Source organism: Cryptomeria japonica, chromosome 5, assembly GCF_030272615.1.
Source record: "Cryptomeria japonica chromosome 5, Sugi_1.0, whole genome shotgun sequence".
Classification (NCBI taxonomy): Eukaryota; Viridiplantae; Streptophyta; class Pinopsida; order Cupressales; family Cupressaceae; genus Cryptomeria; species Cryptomeria japonica.
The window spans coordinates 322,411,445-322,430,730 of NC_081409.1; positions in this window are offsets into that span (position 1 = coordinate 322,411,445).

Here is a 19,286-nt window from a genome sequence, read left to right on the forward strand (position 1 = left end):
GGTCTAATTCAATTCCACTGTTAGACACGATAAACCCTAACAGTTTGCCTACTGTTACACCAAACACACTTTTTTGGGTTTAGCCTGACATTGTACTGCTCTAACTGATCAAATATCTTTGCAAGGATTGCAAGGTGCCTTATCTTGTTTGTGATTTAGCTAGTAGATCATCCACATAATCTTCCATTATGGTGTGGCTCATGTCATGAAATAGCATTGTCATGGCCCTTTGGTATGTTTCTCCTACGTTCTTAAGACCAAAGGACATCACATTCGAGCAATATGTCCCCCATGGACAGGTAAATGTCATTTTATGTTGATCTTCCGGTGCAATTCTAATTTGGTTGTATCCTGAGAAACCATCCATTAATGAAAGCATCTCATTCCTAGCAGTTAAGTCAACTATCATATCAATGTTGGGTAATGAGAAATCATCCTTAGGACAAGCTTTATTTAGATCTCAGAATTTAGCACAGATTCTTATGCCCCCTGTGGGCTTAGTCACAGGTACCAGGTTGGATATCCATTCTGCATAGTCGATAGGTCAAATGAAACTTACATCCAGCAGCTTTTGGAGTTCTATTTTGACCAGTAATGCAATTTATGGATGCATTTTTCTTAATTTTTGCTTGTATGGTTTAACTCCTAGTAGCAAAGGTAAATGATGTAACACCAACTCAGGATCTAAGCTTGGCATATCCGCATAGGACCAAGCAAAGTTGATAGGAAATTGTTTGAAAAATGTATGAATTTGTCCTTTTCTTTAATGATTTTTCCAGGTGGATATTATGTACAACTTCTCCTTTTGCTATATTTACCTCTTCAATTTCTTCCATGAGCAATGCTGAATTTTCTATTTCAATAGGGAGGTTGCCTAACTCACTCTTTCCATTATGGTTATTCTGATCCATATCTTCTGTTATAGAGGTACTTGCCTCTCCAAAGTATGTTGTTCTATCTAGGTCTACAACAAATCCTGCTTTATGATCACCTTGTGGAAATCCCTCTCTGACACCAAGGAATTCTGCAATGGCTTCATTGTTTTCAAACCAATCTAGTGTTGGTTTTCCTTCTCGTCGCCAATCAATCAAGTGCGAGTGTACAAGGGGTAATTCATTACTCCCTTCTGTCATAACAGATTCTGATAACATGAAGACTTGATTGTTCGAGTGACTTGGTGTATTTTCATCCTTTATAGGCAATCTTTGATACCTTATCATGTCACTTGTTTGTGGGCAGGAATCATGGAGTGATAGGAATTCATAGTCGTGAGAGTTTGTCTCACTTTCAATGTATGTTTAAGCTTCTCAAGTTGTATCACTTATCTCTTCTTGTTCCTACCTTTGATTTTGTTGTAGATCGGTTGGTCTCCTTTGTATAGTAGTTACCCTTCTTAAACCTGGTATTAGTTTTTGTAGTCTCTCTTCATCTGATTCATTGGGTGGACCTTGAGTTGTTTCCCATGGCAGAAGTATCGACAATAACCAGGGATTAGGATCATTTGCTGGTGCTAAACTTGTGTTTGTTACTACATTTGCTTGGGTGGTTGTTTCAAGAATTGTATTATTGTGTGACTCAGTGCTAGGTTCTTGTAGGAGTTGTCTCATATCTTCACCATCTGTATCTGCACTAGGTGTTGTTGGTACTTGGTTGCTTGTTTGAGATGAAGAGGGAATCACTCATGTAGACACTGTCTTTGAGATGTGTAGTCTGATGATATCCTTGGTGTGTTCAGTATATCTAGTGTGTGGTGTCTTGCTTTCGTTGCACATGGTACATGTTTATATCCTAACCCTTGATTCCCTAGATTGTCATTAGGTACAATGGGTTCTAATCTTCCTTGTTTCTATAATCCCAAGTCTGTGGTGCCATCATACCCATGTTTTTGTAGCATTTTGAACCCATTTCCATACTGAGCTAGAGGTAATTTGGGTATTGTCATGTCATCTTCTTCTTTGTATATCCAATTATTGACATCTTCATTCAAATATTCTTCTTGTAAATGAAACATCATGAGTCTGTGTATCTGACAATTTTCTTTCCTTTGTCTTGTTTCAGTACTGCACTTTGAGGTTTTCCAAAAGACCTCAGAGAGAGAGATAATTGTTTTCCACTTGAGGCACTTGAAATAGAATACTCTCCATAACCAATATATTTTATCTATAAAGAAGATGGTGTAGGCATATTCTTTTGTGTTTCTTTGATTGTCAATGACTCCATTTGTGTACTGAGAGGTGCTTCTTGATTAATTGGTACCTGATTATCCACACTTTCTTTTAAGTAATTACAGTGTTGGAATGGATTTGGATCACCTTTTATGGTGATTTCAATGTCGTTATATGGGAATTTGACACATTGATGAAATGTCGATGTTAGCTTGCATGGTGTGAATCCATGGGCGACCCAATAACATGTTGTATCCCAGTTCTCTTCTCTATCCAACACTTGAATAGTGACCTCTATTTTTATGGGTCCTATTTGCATGGGTAGCATTATTATACATTTTGAGGGATGTTCTTCATCATATGCTTTGATATTTATTCTCTTTGATTAATCAATATGAAGCTCAGAATATCCCAATGCCTTAACCATCTTTAAAGTATAAATGTTGAGACCAGCTCCTCCATCTATGAGCACTCTTCTGATTCTTCTCTTATGTATGTAAGCTTCTAGATGTAGCGGGTCATTATGGAGGAGTCTATCACTAGGAACATCTTGTTTTGTGAATGCAATGCGGGTTCCCTGTGCCAAATTCCCTACCATGGATTGGAAGGAATTTTTATCTATATCTTTGTCCACTATTGATTCTTAAAGTGCTTTGTCTCAAATGGCTTTATGAGTGGGTGAAATACGCAAGAGTTCAAAAAGTGATATATGTGTCGGGGTTTTCTTGAGTTGCTAAACAACATTATAAGTCCCTACTGCTGGTGGTAGGTTTGGTGGTACTCCTTGTAAAGCTACCTTTTCTCTACAAGTAGCTACTACACAGTCTCTGTCTCTGGGAGTTATTGTGATCGTAGCCACTATATCATCTCTTGTGCAGGAACTGTCTATACCATATACTGTGTTATCAAGGTTTATGTTATATCCCTCCTTATAGTCTTCATGTGTAATTTTGACATCCATGATATGTGCTATAAGTTCATCTTTAAACCATCTTGAATGAAATGGTTCATCATGCCCCCAATCCATGAGATAGAGATTTTGGTCTTCATCATATTTCGGTGCCTCTGACAGCATGCAAATTTGGTTATAATCTTTGTGAATATCTAGATATTGCTCATCTTTATCAAGTATTTCTTGTGAATCATCTTTAACTACATCTCCCGAGCTAATGGCATGAATAGTATAGTCGTATGAGACTTTTGTGTAGTTAGTTGTATTGTCTTGCATTCCTGATGTAGTAGCCTTCCCTTTGTCATGTTTAAAAAATGGATCCTTAAAGATTCTGTGATTCGTGTTTGCTGAAGTTTTATCGGTATCAATAGTTATGTCACCTTGATCAATCATATCTTGGACCAATTTTTTCAACTTATAGCAACTCGTCGGTTTTTGACCTTTAGTACGATGATAATCACAGAAATCATTATCATTTCACCATGTAGGTTTGAAAGAACCTTGTTCATATACTCTTATTTCTGGAAAAGTGATCATGTTTGTCTTTATTAACTTTTTTAGTGCTGATTCAATAGGTTCCCCTAGAGGTGTGTAATTTCTTCTTGGAGCATTTACCCTTGGGTATTTTGTTTTCACATTTTGTGCAGCATTTACATTTGTTGAGACAGTGTTATTCTTCGTATGTGGATTTAATGATTGACTCGAGTCTTGTAAAGATAAAACCGGTTGAGTTCTATTCATCGTACAGGCGTCTACAACACCATCATTGATCGCATTTTTGTTTTTCGACCAAAACTTAGATTTATCATTGTTGTTGTTGTTGTCATACTTAATGAGACCTTGTTCCACTAGTCCTTTCTCACACTTTAGAGCCTTTTCTATGATTTGTTTAGATGTGGTTAAACATTGTGATGCTCTGCAAAACGGGAGGTTGTTAGACAAGAACCTATGGTCATATAACACATAAGAAACACAACAAACAAAGAGAAATATTAGTGTTAATCAACCAAAGACTAATCTAAGCAGGCATACCAAGAGAGACACTAAAAACATAATGAAGCATTTAACTATGAAAAGAAATGCAAGAAGACATCTCCAAATGCCTTCCACCATGCTTGTAGCTCCTCCTCCCTTGTCCCTCTCCTCTCCAAGTTCCAAATCAGTGTAGCTCTCAGTAGCTTTTTGCACTATGGGTGCCTTATGGAGATTCAAGATTGAAAATGATTAATCTAAATGCTATGCAAGTGTGAACAAAAGCTAAAAATGAGAGATTATTTAATTAGCTAGTGTTGGTTTTAAACCAAAAGAGTGAATATGATTGTTTTATGTTAAATGCTCTCTAAAAATGACTATAATGTAAATGCATACAATTCAGGATCTGGATTATGAAGAAATGAGCTTTATTTATAGGAAAAATGGAGCAATGGATGGTTGAGATTAAGTAATCTCAACAAGGGTCAGGATTGAATGATATTCAATCCATGAGAGGGCTTTCAACCCAATCCCATGTTGACAAGTGTCAACATGAGATGGGTTGAGAGGAGAGGGAATAAGCATTAAATGCTTGACATGACCTGAATGTTAACTTGGGAGGTAAGGTTAAGGTTGTTGAATGGATAAATTCATTATTCAAGGAATAATGCTTTTATCTAATGGATAAACTCTTGTGCAAGAGTTAGTGAGGATAACCATGGTCAAAGCAATAAATGCTTGAGAAGACACAAGGGTCACATGAGGGTTGAGTTAGGGGTCAAAGTCCCTAACCATGGGTGCAAGTGGATTTAACCATAAATGGTCATGTAAGAGCCATTAGTGGTTTGGAAGACTTTAGAGGTTAGCTTGTTGGACAAATAAAGCATTAAATGTTTTTCAAAGGCTTTGGAGTCTTTGAGAAGTGACTCCAAGTTGCTTAGGAATGTGACAATATTTAGGGGATGGATTAGGCTAATTAGGAAGGGGTTAGAAGAGTCTAGAAGGGGATTTAGGATTGCAAGTGGGTTTGGTGGGTGAGGGAAAATAGGATTTTTATTAAAATAAAATTCATTTATTTCAACAAATAGGTGCAAGTTGCATTTTTACGAGAATGCAAGTTGGGGGGGGGATTTGATGATTTAAATAAATGTTTTATTTAATTTATTTAAAAGAGGAAAGAGGGTTAAATTGAATAAATATGATTTATTCATTTAATTGATTGTGAATTTGGTTTAATGAATTAATTAAAATAAATTGAATAATTTATTTAATTAATAGGAGAATGTTTGAAGATGAATTAATTAAATGTTAATTTAATTAACTGATGGCTAGTGGGTTTTTTAATCAAATAAATAGCAAATATTCATTTAATTAAACTAGACGGATTTATGTGACTACATTTGCCCCTCTTTGAGACGGTGCGGTTTATCGCGTCATTTCAAAGAAAGAAAAATAGGTGTGAAGAAATATGCCCCATAAAATGTTAATTTAATGGGTGGTATGCCCCCTCGAGAGATGGGCCGAAAATTTTGAAAAATCGAGCGATCTCTCGAAAAAGAATGAAAATTGGAGGGGTGGTAGAAGAGAAGAATTTAGCAATACTGGTGAAAAATAGAAGAAATCAGAGATAAAATGGAGAAATGGGAGGCTCTAGAAGTTCATGGGGACCACAGCGGTGAACGGGGTAAAATTAGGGTTACGACGAAGGGTATATATGGGAGGAAAGGGGTGAAAATAGGGTCATTTCCATTCATCTCCATAGTGATTTCTGAGCTCTGATAGTGACCTTTTGGAAAGAGCAAGCAGCAGTCAGGATGTCGGTACCAATAGCAGATCATCAGATAGAGTGAGTTCGTCAATTCCAGTGGCTAGATGACTACAAACCAGCGGTATGTGAATTTGAATTTTTTATTTTTATGCATTTTTGATAGGTTTTTTAGCTTGTCCAAGTTGAGTCAGAAGAATAGCGCTAAAACTATGTTTTGGCACTGTTATCAATTTAATTAGTGCTATTGTGTCGTTATAGCGCTATTGCATAGTGGTTTTAGCACTTTTGTCAAGTTTAGCGCTACTGCATAGTCGATTTAGCATTGTATTTTTAGCGTTATTGGGCATGGCTTGTAGCGCGTTTGTTTTTATGTGGTGCTATTGTATAGTTTTTTGAGTGCTATTGTTGGTTTAGCGTGATTGGGTAGTTGATTTAGCGCAGTTGTCAGAAGATTAGCGCTATTGTTTGCAGAGTAGCGCCTTTGCATAGGAAGGTAGATGCACTAGTGTGTTGAAAAATAATCTCCTAATGCCAATAATGGATGGATGAAGATGTGAGTTGAGAGTTGTTTTGAACCATAGCAGCCCTGGTGAGGCTGAGGTCATTAGGATAAATACCTATTGTAGTCTAGGTGTGCCATGATTGCCTACCTGTTGAGACCCGAAGATACTTGATCAAAGTATATACTGATAGTCTAGGTTTAAACTTAAGAAAGTTTGAAACAAAATAACTGATGATGATGGTTGATGCACGTGTGTAGGAGGATCTTCGCATCTTACATATGCACGAGAGGCATCCCGCCACATAGGTGTTGCACGATTAATTGACAAAGGCCAAGGTGGATTGCATTGCAGCAACATGCCTGTATGATGTTATGTATATGCCCGTGATTCGGACGAATCGTGGTTTGATCACAGCATTGGTAGAGCGGTGGCCTAGTGAGACATGCACGTTTCACTTAGTGCAGGGGGAGATGATGGTTACACTAGAGGATGTATGGTGCATCCTACACATTCCCATTCAAGGAAAGCTAGTGACATATGATCAAGCTTGGGGGACGGCAGCAGTGCAGAGATTTTTTTATGAGGATGTGTTTATTGATGATGGTTCGATAGCATGGGAGGATATAGCTGCTTTGTATGAGCCCCTACTGGCTGTGTTATCAAGTATTGTTGGGGACTGCTATGCTCAGATCGACGATCCCATGGACTGGCCATTGGTTGGGGGCAGGTGATAGAGAAGATAATGACAGAGGGGACCCGGTTTGCATGGGGACTGTGCATATTATTGCACTTATATCGGGAGCTACATGAGGTAGTATACCGAGAGGTGAGCTCATTGGGAGTGGGGATCACTCTTCTTCATATTTGGGCGTAGGAGCACCTTCCTGTGACTCGACCGGTGAGTCTAAGATTTAGGGCAATAGACCAGCCCTATGTATATATGTATGGTGGTATGATGAGTCAGCCCCACCTGGGGAAGTTAGAGTGGTGGCGGCGAGCGCTCGACAATTTGGATTTAGTGATCTGGAGGCCTATATTGAGTGTGAGCCCTGGGAGGATGATGCAGAGACCTTTCCTCATGTGTTTATGACATGATACCTCATTGGTAGGACATCCTACAATGTGGAGAGATAGGTACTCTAGAGAGTGTTGAGACAGTTTGGGCGGAGGCAGGGATTGCCTAGTGGATCGAGAGAGTATGCACGGGTGGTCTGAGAGAGGTTCTAGTGGGGACCACTTTTACCTTATGATCAGGCTTTGGTAGAGTTCCATATGCTACAAGTGAGACCATGGCAGATGAGGTCGGGGATGGTAGATGCAAGAGTGTCAGATGAGTACACTCAGTACAATGCAGCACATCCAATTCCTCAGATATTAGAACCAATAGATCCTATTCCATCCTTTGAGGAGGAGAGGAGGTCACATAGGTGGATTAGGGAGAGGGGATGGATGATGAGGTGATGGAGGAGGAGGAGGCGGAGGAGGAGGAGGAGGAGGAGGAGGTGGTGGATTCGGCAGAGGAGGTGGGGGTGGTGGATAGTTACAACGGAGAGGGAGAGGTGGGCAGCCTTTGCGGCTATCATAGGGACTGTTGATGCAGGGAGGCATGAGATTAGGTGGCAGGGATGCAGGGGAGGGAGCCACTGGAGAGGCACCTATGGATACAGGGGAGGGAGCTACAGGTGGAGATTTGTGGGACCATATGATATTAGTTTTGCAGACGCGGCTAAAGGATATGGAGGCAGAGGTGGTAGCTAGAGATGTGCAGCTGTTTGTACGAGAGTCAGAGTTGACCATAGTGTTGCGGGAGAGAGACCAGGCCATGGAGAGATTAGCAGAGCTGCAGGAGAGAGTTTGGGTTGGAGTAGGAGCACAGGGTCCTACTAGGGAGGTGATGAGGGAGATTTAGCGAGCACAGGCTAAGATAGATTATTGGAGGGGGTTATATGAGAAGGTGGTGCTAGCTAGTCAGCAAGCATTGAGCTATTCCCAGATGCGGTGGGTGAGATCAGAGCAGTCTCAGAGGATGTAGAGAAGTGGTGGTGTGATGGGTCCTCCACGATGAGATAGGTCAGGTGGTGTGAGGGGGAGTGGGGGAGTAGGGGGTGATGGTTGTGTAGGTGGTGATGGTGGTACAACATCTGGTCAGAGTGGTATCTGAGAGAGCATTTATGTATGTTATCATATTGTCATTTTGGACTGTATCTTCGATGGCTCTTGGTAGTCGATATGTTTTGGACTTCATTGTACTCTGATACATGTATGTTTTTGCGATGATATGATATATGAGGAGATATATGAGGAGATCCCATATTTTTGTGATGATATGCATGTTGATGATATGTATGGATTTTATGCAGGATGATGATCTATGATGTATGCTTAGATGGATATTTGTACTTGCTAGATATATGTGTTTATGAGATGATTCCTATATGCATGTTTCATGATGATTTATTCCTACATGATGTCTATATGTATATTTTATGAATGTGATGCTAACATGTGGATGGAGGTTTATATATATGCATGATGTGTTGGTGAAATGCTTTATGTATGTAATGCCATGATGATGATGTATGCATAATGAAATGACACTAATGATGATATAGATAGTACTTGTGTTTTTATGTTGATGAGATAATGAGATGATGATATGCAGTGATGATTGATGCCCTGTATGAATGATTTATGAAAATGCATTTTAGATGTAATATGGATAAACAAATGTAAAGTACAAATGCTTATATGATGATTATCTAAATGAATGTATATGTAAAATGTATAAATCAATGTTGATACAAATGGTTTTGTTATGATTTGATAAAACATGACTAAGTGAAATGATAATGTTATGATAATGCAATTTATGAGTAATGAATAACTGAACCTTAATGTAATTAAAAAGGATAATGAATGCTTTCTAATGAATCCTAAATGAATTTTGTGAAATGTAATGAATGAGTATAAGAATATACTAGATGGATAAATGAATGTACTTAACTAATGGATAGATAAATAGATGCATGCAACTATGGAAATATAAACAAATGTATGGTAAATGATAATAAATGATGAGTTGTAAATGACACTAAATGAATGCCTAGTAATGGCTAATAATGGTAATAAATGCAATCATGAGAATTTTTTATATAAATGAATCTAAATGTTGTGAGTTTTGGAATGATGAAATGATGTAATGATACTAATGCAAGTACTTGATAATGAACTATATGTATTTAAATGTGACTAACTGTAATGTAACGATGATGTGCTCATGATAGATGAATGCAAGGTTGTTTAGACTTTGTGTGATGCACCGATGATGTATCAAAGAACTCTATTGTGATGGTATCCAAGACCAAGTCATTTTTCAAATAACTTCTCATATTAATCTTGTTCACACTTGCATATAAAACCATGCATATGAATAATGAATGATTAAATGGATGGGTGATATGTAACGAAATGCAATATAAATAGATGAGATGGAATGATGATCCATAGTGCTTTATTTTCATCATTGAGCATGATAGTATCAATCTTGGACGAGGCAGTAGGAACCAAGGATAGAGCATGTACCTGCAAATAAACAACATAAATAAAGAATAAAGAATATGGGCCCTCCATAATGGTTCATGCTCATATGGTCGAGGTATACGTTGTAGTCAGCAAGCCCTAGTGATCCATGACTATATTTTGCATAAGATCACGTAGCTTAGTGATCTTCCTACGTAGACACCATTAGTACATGCCCCAGAACTTCATTGGAAAAAATGCGTAGAAGATATATAAACAATGCTTAGGAACCATCCCAACCACTCTAATCACTTGTGGATATCCCAGAGTAGCGTAGGAACCTGATACAAATGAATAAATAAATTTACAAACCAACCAAGTACTTGATAGCTTAAACAAAATTTTCTTGTCAAAGAAAATGTCATCTTGTCTTTGTTTTGGTAAGGAAGGATGCATCTTTTGTTAAGACAGTTAGTGTGTTGATGTTGATTGTTTCGTTGATATGATAAGTGGTCATTGTTTGAGTATTTCACAGTGTCTGTTTGGTATTTTCTTGGATGCGTATGTACAAAGCATTGCCATGTTTTTGATTGATTTTTTATGTTTTCTGATGTTTGTTGAAGTTTGTGATTGTTTTGAATGTTTTTGGTATTTTGTGAGAAAGTTTTGAATAAAGAACTCAATGAATCACAAGTAATGAAGAATCCACTTCCATCAATAGGTTAAGGGCATTGCCCCTAGTTTAGACATGACTATGAAAAAGTGGGATGCAAGATGCATGAAGTACTATCCTTGATTGCAGATCAATAACAAGCCATGGTTTTGACTGATGGATGAGTGGATGTAATGAATGTGATCACAACAAGTCAAAAATACAATGGAACCATAGCCTTTACAAGTGGCACCTATTTGCCAGGTTTTCACCTTCGCACTTACCCAAGCTGCCACCGGAGTGGTTGTTCACCATTTGGATGCATATTTTTCTTTACTATTTTGATTTGATTTATTTTTTTTGTATTTTCTTCAGCTAATTTATCTAAATGTTTTTGGTGTTTTTCTGGTATGTATGGGAGCTTGATGCTTTGTACATCTTATGTAAAAAATCATTTGAGGTGCATGCTGGTGATTGGATCTGCTAGTGGTTCTCCTTCTGAAGTAGCCAACTGATATGCCCCGAACCCAAATACGACAGTGATAACATATGGACCCCGCTAGTTTGATTCAAACTTTCCCTAATGTTCTCTGTTTGGTTGGTTACAAGGATTCTCTCAAAGAACAAGATCACCTACCTCAAATGTATGAGGTGGAACTTGGTGATTATAGCTTCTGCTCATTTGTTGCTAATAGGCTTTGAGGTGATTGTATGCAACTTGTCACTTCTCATCAAGTAGCTCTAAGTCCTGAAGATGTGATACTCTGTATGCTTCGTCATCTATGAGATTATGCAAGGAAACCCATAGAGATGGTATCTCGACCTCAATAGGAAGGATGGCTTCTACTCCATAGACCAGTGAGTAGGGAGTTGTGCCTATAGGGGTTTGAATGCCAGTTTGATACGCCTATAGTGCTAGATTCAATTGAAAATGCCAATCACGGTCGGCATAATTGACTGTCTTCTTGAGGATTCTCAATATGTTCTTGTTTGATGTTTTGGCCTGACCATTGCCTTGTGGGTAATAGGGAGTGGAAAAGCGATGTTGGATGTGAAACTTCTCACAGAGCTCACGGACATCCTGATTTTTGAAAGGAAGACCATTATCTGTGATGATGGACATGGATACACCATACCGGTAGATAATGTAATTAAGGATGAATGAGGTGATCTGCTTATCGGTGACTTGGGTAAGTAGAACAACTTCGATCCACTTTGTGAAGTATTCGGTAGCTGTAATGATGAGCTTATGACCGCTGGATGAAGATGGATGAATTTTACCCACAAGGTCAAGCCCCCAATGACAAAAAGGCCATGGTGTTGTGATTGGTTGCAATTCCTATGCTAGTACATGTATCAGGTCTCCATGAATTTGGCATTTCTTGCATTTTTTGACAAAATAATAGGAGTCTTTTTCCATGGACGGCCAATAGTATCCAGCACGTATGATTTTCTTAGCTAGTGAAGGGCCGCTTGTGTGAGTTCCACAAATTCCTTTGCATACCTCTTCCAAGGCCTTTTTTATCTCATCTTGTTCCAAACATCGAAGAAGAGTGTCATCAAGACTACGTCAGTATAGGGTTTCAGCAATAATGGTATATCGAGTGGTTTGGCGAATGAAGGTTTTACGTTGGTTATTTGATTGGTTAGGAGGAAGTGTGTGATCGCGTAGATAGGTGTAGAATTCACTGTACCATGGGGATTCATAAATAGCAAGGTGACATATCATCTCATATTCAGGGATATCATAAGCGGGAATCCAAAGTTGTTCTACCAAGAACTTGTAGTGTGTTGAATTCTGAGGAAGATCTAGGAGAGATGCAATGGTAGCCATAGCATCAACAGATCGATTTTGATCTCTAGGTATCTACTCAAAGGTGATAGTATTAAATGATACTTTTAAATTGTCCACCATTTGTTTGTACGGCATGAGTTTGTCATCCTTGGTCTGATATTCATTTGTTACTTGTTGGATGACCAATTGGGAGTCACCATATATCTGTAACTCTTTCAATTTCCATTGGACGACTAGTCAGAGTCCTGTGATCAAGGCCTCATACTCAGCTATTTTATTCGTGCATGGAAATGTGAGCCTATAAGACTTCAAGATGTTGTCACCTTGAGGTGTGATAAATAGAATGCTTGCCCCCGAGTCATGCCTAGTGTATGAACCATCAAAGTATAGTTTCCATGTTTGTGCTGTTGTGATCATGAATATCTCTTCATCTGGAAAATTGGAAATGAGAGGATGATCACCTATGAGTGGTGCATCGGCCAACTGATCTGCAATAACTTGACCCTTGATAGCCTTACGGTCCACATATTCGATGTCAAATTCACTAAGAATCATCACCCATTTGGCCAAGCGGCCTGTCAATGCTACTTTGCTAAGTATTTTAGAGGATCAAACTTGGCAATGAGTTGTACTTTATGTGTCAACAGGTAGTGCCTTAGTTTAGTAGCTACCAAGATTACTGCTAGGCAAGCTCGCTCAATAGGGTGTAATTGAGTTCATAGCCAACCAGTGTGCCAAAGATGTAGTAAACAGCATAGTCTTTCCCTTCTGCATTGTGTTGTGCCAGTAGTACACCCAATGTTGTACTTGTTGCTAAAATATAGAGCAATAGAGGTCTGCTCGGATCTGGTGAGATCAGCAATGGTGTACTCATGAGATAGTCTTTAAGCATTTGGAATGCTTACTGGCATCTGGTATCCCACTGAAAATGGATGTTCTTGTGTAATAAGTGTGTAAATGGGTGACACTTATCTGCCAGTTGTGAAATGAATCTTCAGATGGATTGTAGTCGTCCTTGTAATGCCCTTAGCTGATTGATGTTCCATGGAGGTGGCATGTACATGATTTCTTTGACTTTGGCTGGGTCGACCTCAATGCCTTTCCTTGAGATAATGTATCCTAGAAGCTTCCCTGAGGTTACTCCAAAGACACATTTCTTTGGGTTGAGTCACACATGATATTGTTCTAGTCTATCAAATATTTTATCTAATATGTCCAGATGATCTTCTCTGGTGAGTGATTTTGCTAGTAAGTCATCAACATAATCTTCCATTATAGTATGCATCATGTCATGGAAGATGGTGGTCATTACTCGTTGATAGGTCGCTCCTACATTTTTTATACTAAAAGGCATTACATTCTAGCAGTATGGTCCCCATGGACATGTGTAGGTCATCTTATGTTGATCTTCTGGTGTGATCTTTATCTGATTGTACCCTAAAAATCCATCCATGAGTGAAAGCATGGCATGTCATGTTGTTAGGTCGACTATTATGTCGATGTTGGGTAGGAGGAAGTCATCTTTAGGACATGCTTTGTTCAGATCTCTGAAGTTAGTGCATTTACGGATGCCCCCATTTGGTTTGCCAATAGGTACAATATTGGATATCAATTCTACATAATCAATTGGTCTAATAAAACCAACATCTAGGAGTTTCTTGAGTTCTACTTTGATGAGTATCGTAATCTGAGGGTGCATCTTGCGAATTTTCTACTTGACAGGCTTGGCTCCTTCTGCGATGCTGAGGTAATGCATGACTAAATCCAGATCAAGACCAGGCATGTCTGCATATGACCATGCAAAGTTAATCTGGTGCTTCTGGAAGAATTTGACAAACTTAGGTTGTTCCTCCAGAGTTAAAAGAGATGCCAGATGTATGTGGTGAGGAGTTTCAGGAGTCCCCACGTTGTATTCTTTTGTCTCTTCAATAAGGATTGTTGATCGTTCCTATTGTGTACTAGAGGGGAGGATGTCCAACCTTTCATCCTCAGGCGCCTCAGAGAGGTTTTCACCGTTGGATATGCTCTTTCTTTTTACTCTTATGGGATCAAACAGTGCCACAATGTGGTTTTCACTAGAAGATCCATGTTTTATTGCTATATTTTTGCAGCTGAAAGGTTTGGTATCCGCCCCAAAGTATGTTGCACTATTAAGTTCAATGGTGAATCTAGCTTTGTGATCCCCACTTGGTATGTTATCCCTTAGTTCCAAAAAGTCAATGATCACCTCATCGTTTTGGAATTGGTCAAGGCATGGGGGATTAGATTGGTTCCATTCAATGAGTTCATGATGTTTAATAGGCATTACCTCATCGATCAGGTTAAGTTTATAAGAGGTGTTAGTGAGGGTCAAGACGTTATTGTGAAGGTCGTTGATGATACTCTCCCTGTCAGAATTAGGCATAGGATGCGACGTAGGGTCTGTGGAAGAAGTTTCCAATTCAGGAATCGAAGAGGTCTTTATCTATGCTACTTCATAAACAGGGATGTCTTTGCAAGGTGGAGGTAGTGATGTGTCTTCCTCATCTGAAGTATTGAGATGTATTGAATCAAATTCCCACTCATGCAAGTTGGTTTCTGAGTCACTTTCCAATATCTGATTACTATACCATACTGGGATGTCCTTTGAGTTAAACATTGTAGGTGTGATTAGTTGATGTACCTTTGTAGATGAAATGATTGGTGTTGTAGGAAGGATTATGGGGATCAATGAAGCCGATACGGGGAGTATTGGTAGTGTTGAATCTGTTGCTTCTGCTAGAATTGTTGGTGTTGTCGATACTGCTGGGGGTTCTGATAGTGCTAATGGTGTTGTTGATGTGGTTTTCATGGTGGGTGGGATGATTGGTGTTGTGGATGTTATTGTTGGGATGTTTAGCCTTAATGGGGCAGTTGGTTTGGTGCTTGGTGTTGCTGATATAATCAAAGGTGACCTCTTTAGAGTTCTAGGCTGATATAGAGGTTTGCTAGGTTTTCCTTTGAATCTGAGTTTAGGAAGGATCGCCTTTTGAAAGCCTAGGCCAGTGTTATCTTTGGGCTTCAATTTTGGTTGCAGCGGCTCATGTCATCCTTTCTTGCAAGGTCCTAAAGAACTCTGACCATCATAACCCATTCTTTGCATAATGAGAAGGCATTTTCCATACTAATCTGTGGGAAGCTTAGCTTGTGGGATGTCCATAGTGATAGGGTCTTTATAGATCCATTCTGCTAAGTCTTCATCTCTGGTTTCTTCTTCTTGACTCTTTCCAAGGATGAAAGGCATCAAAGTTCATGTTGGCTTGACCAGTGGCATTTGAAGTAACCGTTGAGGTTTACCATGAGTTCTAGGAGAAGTGGGTAGTTGCCCAACACAAAAGAGTTGGCTGAGATTGTACTCCCTAAGACCTTCCTCTATCATTTTCATCTTAAGCTTCTCTTGCTTGGGTATAGTGGTGTTTGAACTGGAAAGAGAGGTGGGACTTACATATGAGGTGGATGAGGTGGCTTCTCTATTGTTAGGAATGGTAATCTCTGGTTGATGGTTGATATTGTTACAATATGAAAATGGATTTGCATCACCCAGGATTGTAATTTCTACACCATTATGAGGGAACTTGACACGCTGGTGGTAGATGGATGGAACAGCTTGCATTGCATGTATCCAAGGTCATCCTAACAATAAATTATATGGTAGAGGAAGGTCCAAAACTTGACATATGATGTGCTTCACCATTGGGCCTACTCGGATCGGTAACATAGCTGCTCCTTTGGATGAACACTTTGCATCATCATAAGCTTTTATGGTTATCTTTTTGCGGGGATCCATTGATTCAACTGCATACCCCAATGCGGTGACCAATTGTAGTGTACAGATATTTAGGCCTACTCCATTGTCGATCAAGACTCACTTGATCTGATGTTGGTTGATAAATCCTTCAATATGGAGTAAGGTGTTATGAGGTTGTTGGAAGGATGTATTCACTTTCAAAGAAAGTGAGACATGGTGATGACCTCAGATTTCCAACCATAGCTTGGAATTGATCTGTATTTAGATTCATAGGGACTGACGCCTCTTGGAGAGCTTGATCCAATATTATTTTATGAGATGGTGATAGGCACAAAATCTGTAAGATGGAGATAAGCGCAGGCATTTTATCTAACTATTCCACAAGGTTATACTGCTTTGGGATGGAAGGTGTGCCTTGTGGAGATGCTTTGATCATAATTTTGCTGCGACGTGTAACAACATTGCAGGTAGAGTTTGGATTTTTTATGGTAATGGTTGCAATTTGTTCATTGGCATCATATACATGGTTTATAATGTAATTATAAGCAGCTCGCGTATAATCAGTGGTATATGTATTTCGCCCTAAAGTGGAAGGACCCCTTTGATCTTGTGATGGAAGTGGATTTTTAAACATAAGATGATCATTGTTTGTTGTTTTTGGGTCGTGTCCTTCAATTTCAATCTCACCTCAATCAATGAGATCCTGAATAAGCTCTTTCAATATGTGACAATTGCTTGTTTTATGCCCTTTCCCTTGATGGAATTCGCAATGTTCAGTGTCTCTCCACCATGAAGGTTTAACCTGAGGTTCATAATTGGACGTCTTTGGTAAGATCACCAGATTTGAAGAGACCAGTTGATGTAAAATTGTTTCAATAGGTTCCCCTAAGGGAGTGTACATTCATTTTTGTTTATAGTTTTGTTGGCGTTGTCTTGGTTCTTCTTGTGGTATATTGCATCCTTGATTTGGTGGGGGAGGAGCCGTGTTGGTCTTAGGAGGGTGGTTTTGCCCTGCAAAGTGGACCACAGGCTGTGCACTTTTAATAGTTCTTGCATCTACAACCCCATCATTGACAATGTTCTTATTTTTGTTCCAAAAGTTAGGTTTATCACTATTGAATCGCAGGCGAGGCGCATCTTTGGGTTCATTGTATATTTTGATAAGCCCCTTTTTTATGAGGGCCCTTTCACATTTTAAACCCTGTGTGATCATGTCATTGAAAGACTCTGTACCTTTCATGTCTAAATGAAATTCCATTTCTTCATTCAAGTTGGAAATAAAGATTTCCACTAGTTCTCTTTCAGGTAGCTGAAGGGAACGTCTGCTAGACATTTGTTGCCATCATTGTAGGAAAGTTGAAAATAGCTCCCCCAGTTTTTTCGTAGTGTTACGTAGATCGGCCATGGTGATATCACATTCAATGTTATGTGAGTAATGTGCAATGAATTTATGGACCAGCTCTTCAAATGTCCTAATGCCACCTGTTAATCGGGAAAACCATTGCGTGGTTGTCTCTACCAAACTTTGGGGAAAGAGTCGCATTAGGTATGTGTCCTCATATGCCACTTCTAGGCATGCTGAATGGAATTCTCTAACATGATCGTGAGGGTTTCCTTTTCCTCGATACTTTTCAAACTTAGGTGTTTCAAACCCTCATGGAAAAGGTGGCATACATAGATTCCTATCAAAGGGATAGGGACAAATATCATTAAGTGAAAACTGGTTTATTTTCACACCACTGTGGAGTTGTTGGGCTAAATTTTGGATTTGTTGCTGCAACATGTCTATGTCATTTGGAGGAGCTGGAGGTGGGGGATTTCCTTGATGAAGGTCGTATCTAATGGGATCTTGACGTCTTTCATCCTCATTACAACTTTGGCATTTTGATGCTTGCCTTAGTTGTTCAATATCAAAATCAAAGGGCAGTTTGGCTCCCTCTTGGGCAAGTCTTAAAAAGTGAGCATCAGCATTGCTCCTGAGTATTTCATCAAAAAGTCGATTAAAGAGAGGGTTGTGTTGTGCCCTTTCTATTGTTGTAGGAGTAGGAGTACTTGGGTTTTCATCATTTGTGTTTCCTCCAAGGGCTTCTTGGAATTCATTGAGATTTTCCTCCTCTTCCTCTTCAATTTCTAGTTGTCTAGACCTTGATCTGGTTTGAGCCATTTTGTTTATAAGTTTTTGTTGATGTTTTGTGAAAATGATGATGAGTTGGTGATCGAATGAAAGATTGATGTTTGGTGAAGTGCTTTGCATATGGATCTCTAACACTAAAGGTAGATGTTACCAAATTCATTCCTTGAATTGCTTGTTGTGTTTTGTTGACAATGTTTGATATGATAAGGTTTAGAGAGATCTGAGATGTGTTATAGACCCAGCTACCTAGTAATGAGAGGATTCACTCATAGACTAGTTTTAACCTACATAGAAATGCCTCTTAGGATGAGTTTATCCTAGATGTAGAGACACTCTAAAAAGTGATGTATTGTGTTTGATTCAAGCAATATAAAAATAGATCTTAGGACAGAAACCTCTTGATGTTTTGAGAGTTGGAATGGATTTGATGAGATGTGAATGTGATAATGGATGAAATGTTAACTTCAATAGAAACTCTGTGTTACAAAAGGAACAAACTCTTCCTCTTCTCTTTTAGGGGTTGGTGGTTCTTCCCTAGTTGAGTTATATGTGATGAAAATGTTTGGAAAGAAGGTAGGATTGATTTTGCCTCCCTTGTTTTGATGATATCTCAAAGCTCTATGTTGGTTAAAATCTTTGTGATTTAATGACTCTTGATCAAACTCATTTGATTTTCCTTGAAGGTAGAGATGCATGTGATGTAAGAAGGTTCTATGTGAGACAAACATTTGTCTATTAAGATAGAAGAATTTCCTTCTTTTGATGAAAGCCTTTAAGCTCAATGGTCTTTTCTTAAAGTTGACATGTTGATGAAGATTTTTCTTTCTTAAGATGTGAAGAATGGTCATATAGTTTGATACTTTTGTTGTTTGCTCTTTGCTTTTTGATGTTTGGTTTTTGAAAATGTTTGTGTTGGATGAATACTTGTTTTCGGAACTGATTTTTTATTTTTCTTTTGACAAGAAAACAAAGCAAACACACAAACACAAGAATGTTGCCTCAAAAGGCACAAGTAAGTATGGGTCTAGATCAACCCAATATTTGGACTTTTTATGAACCT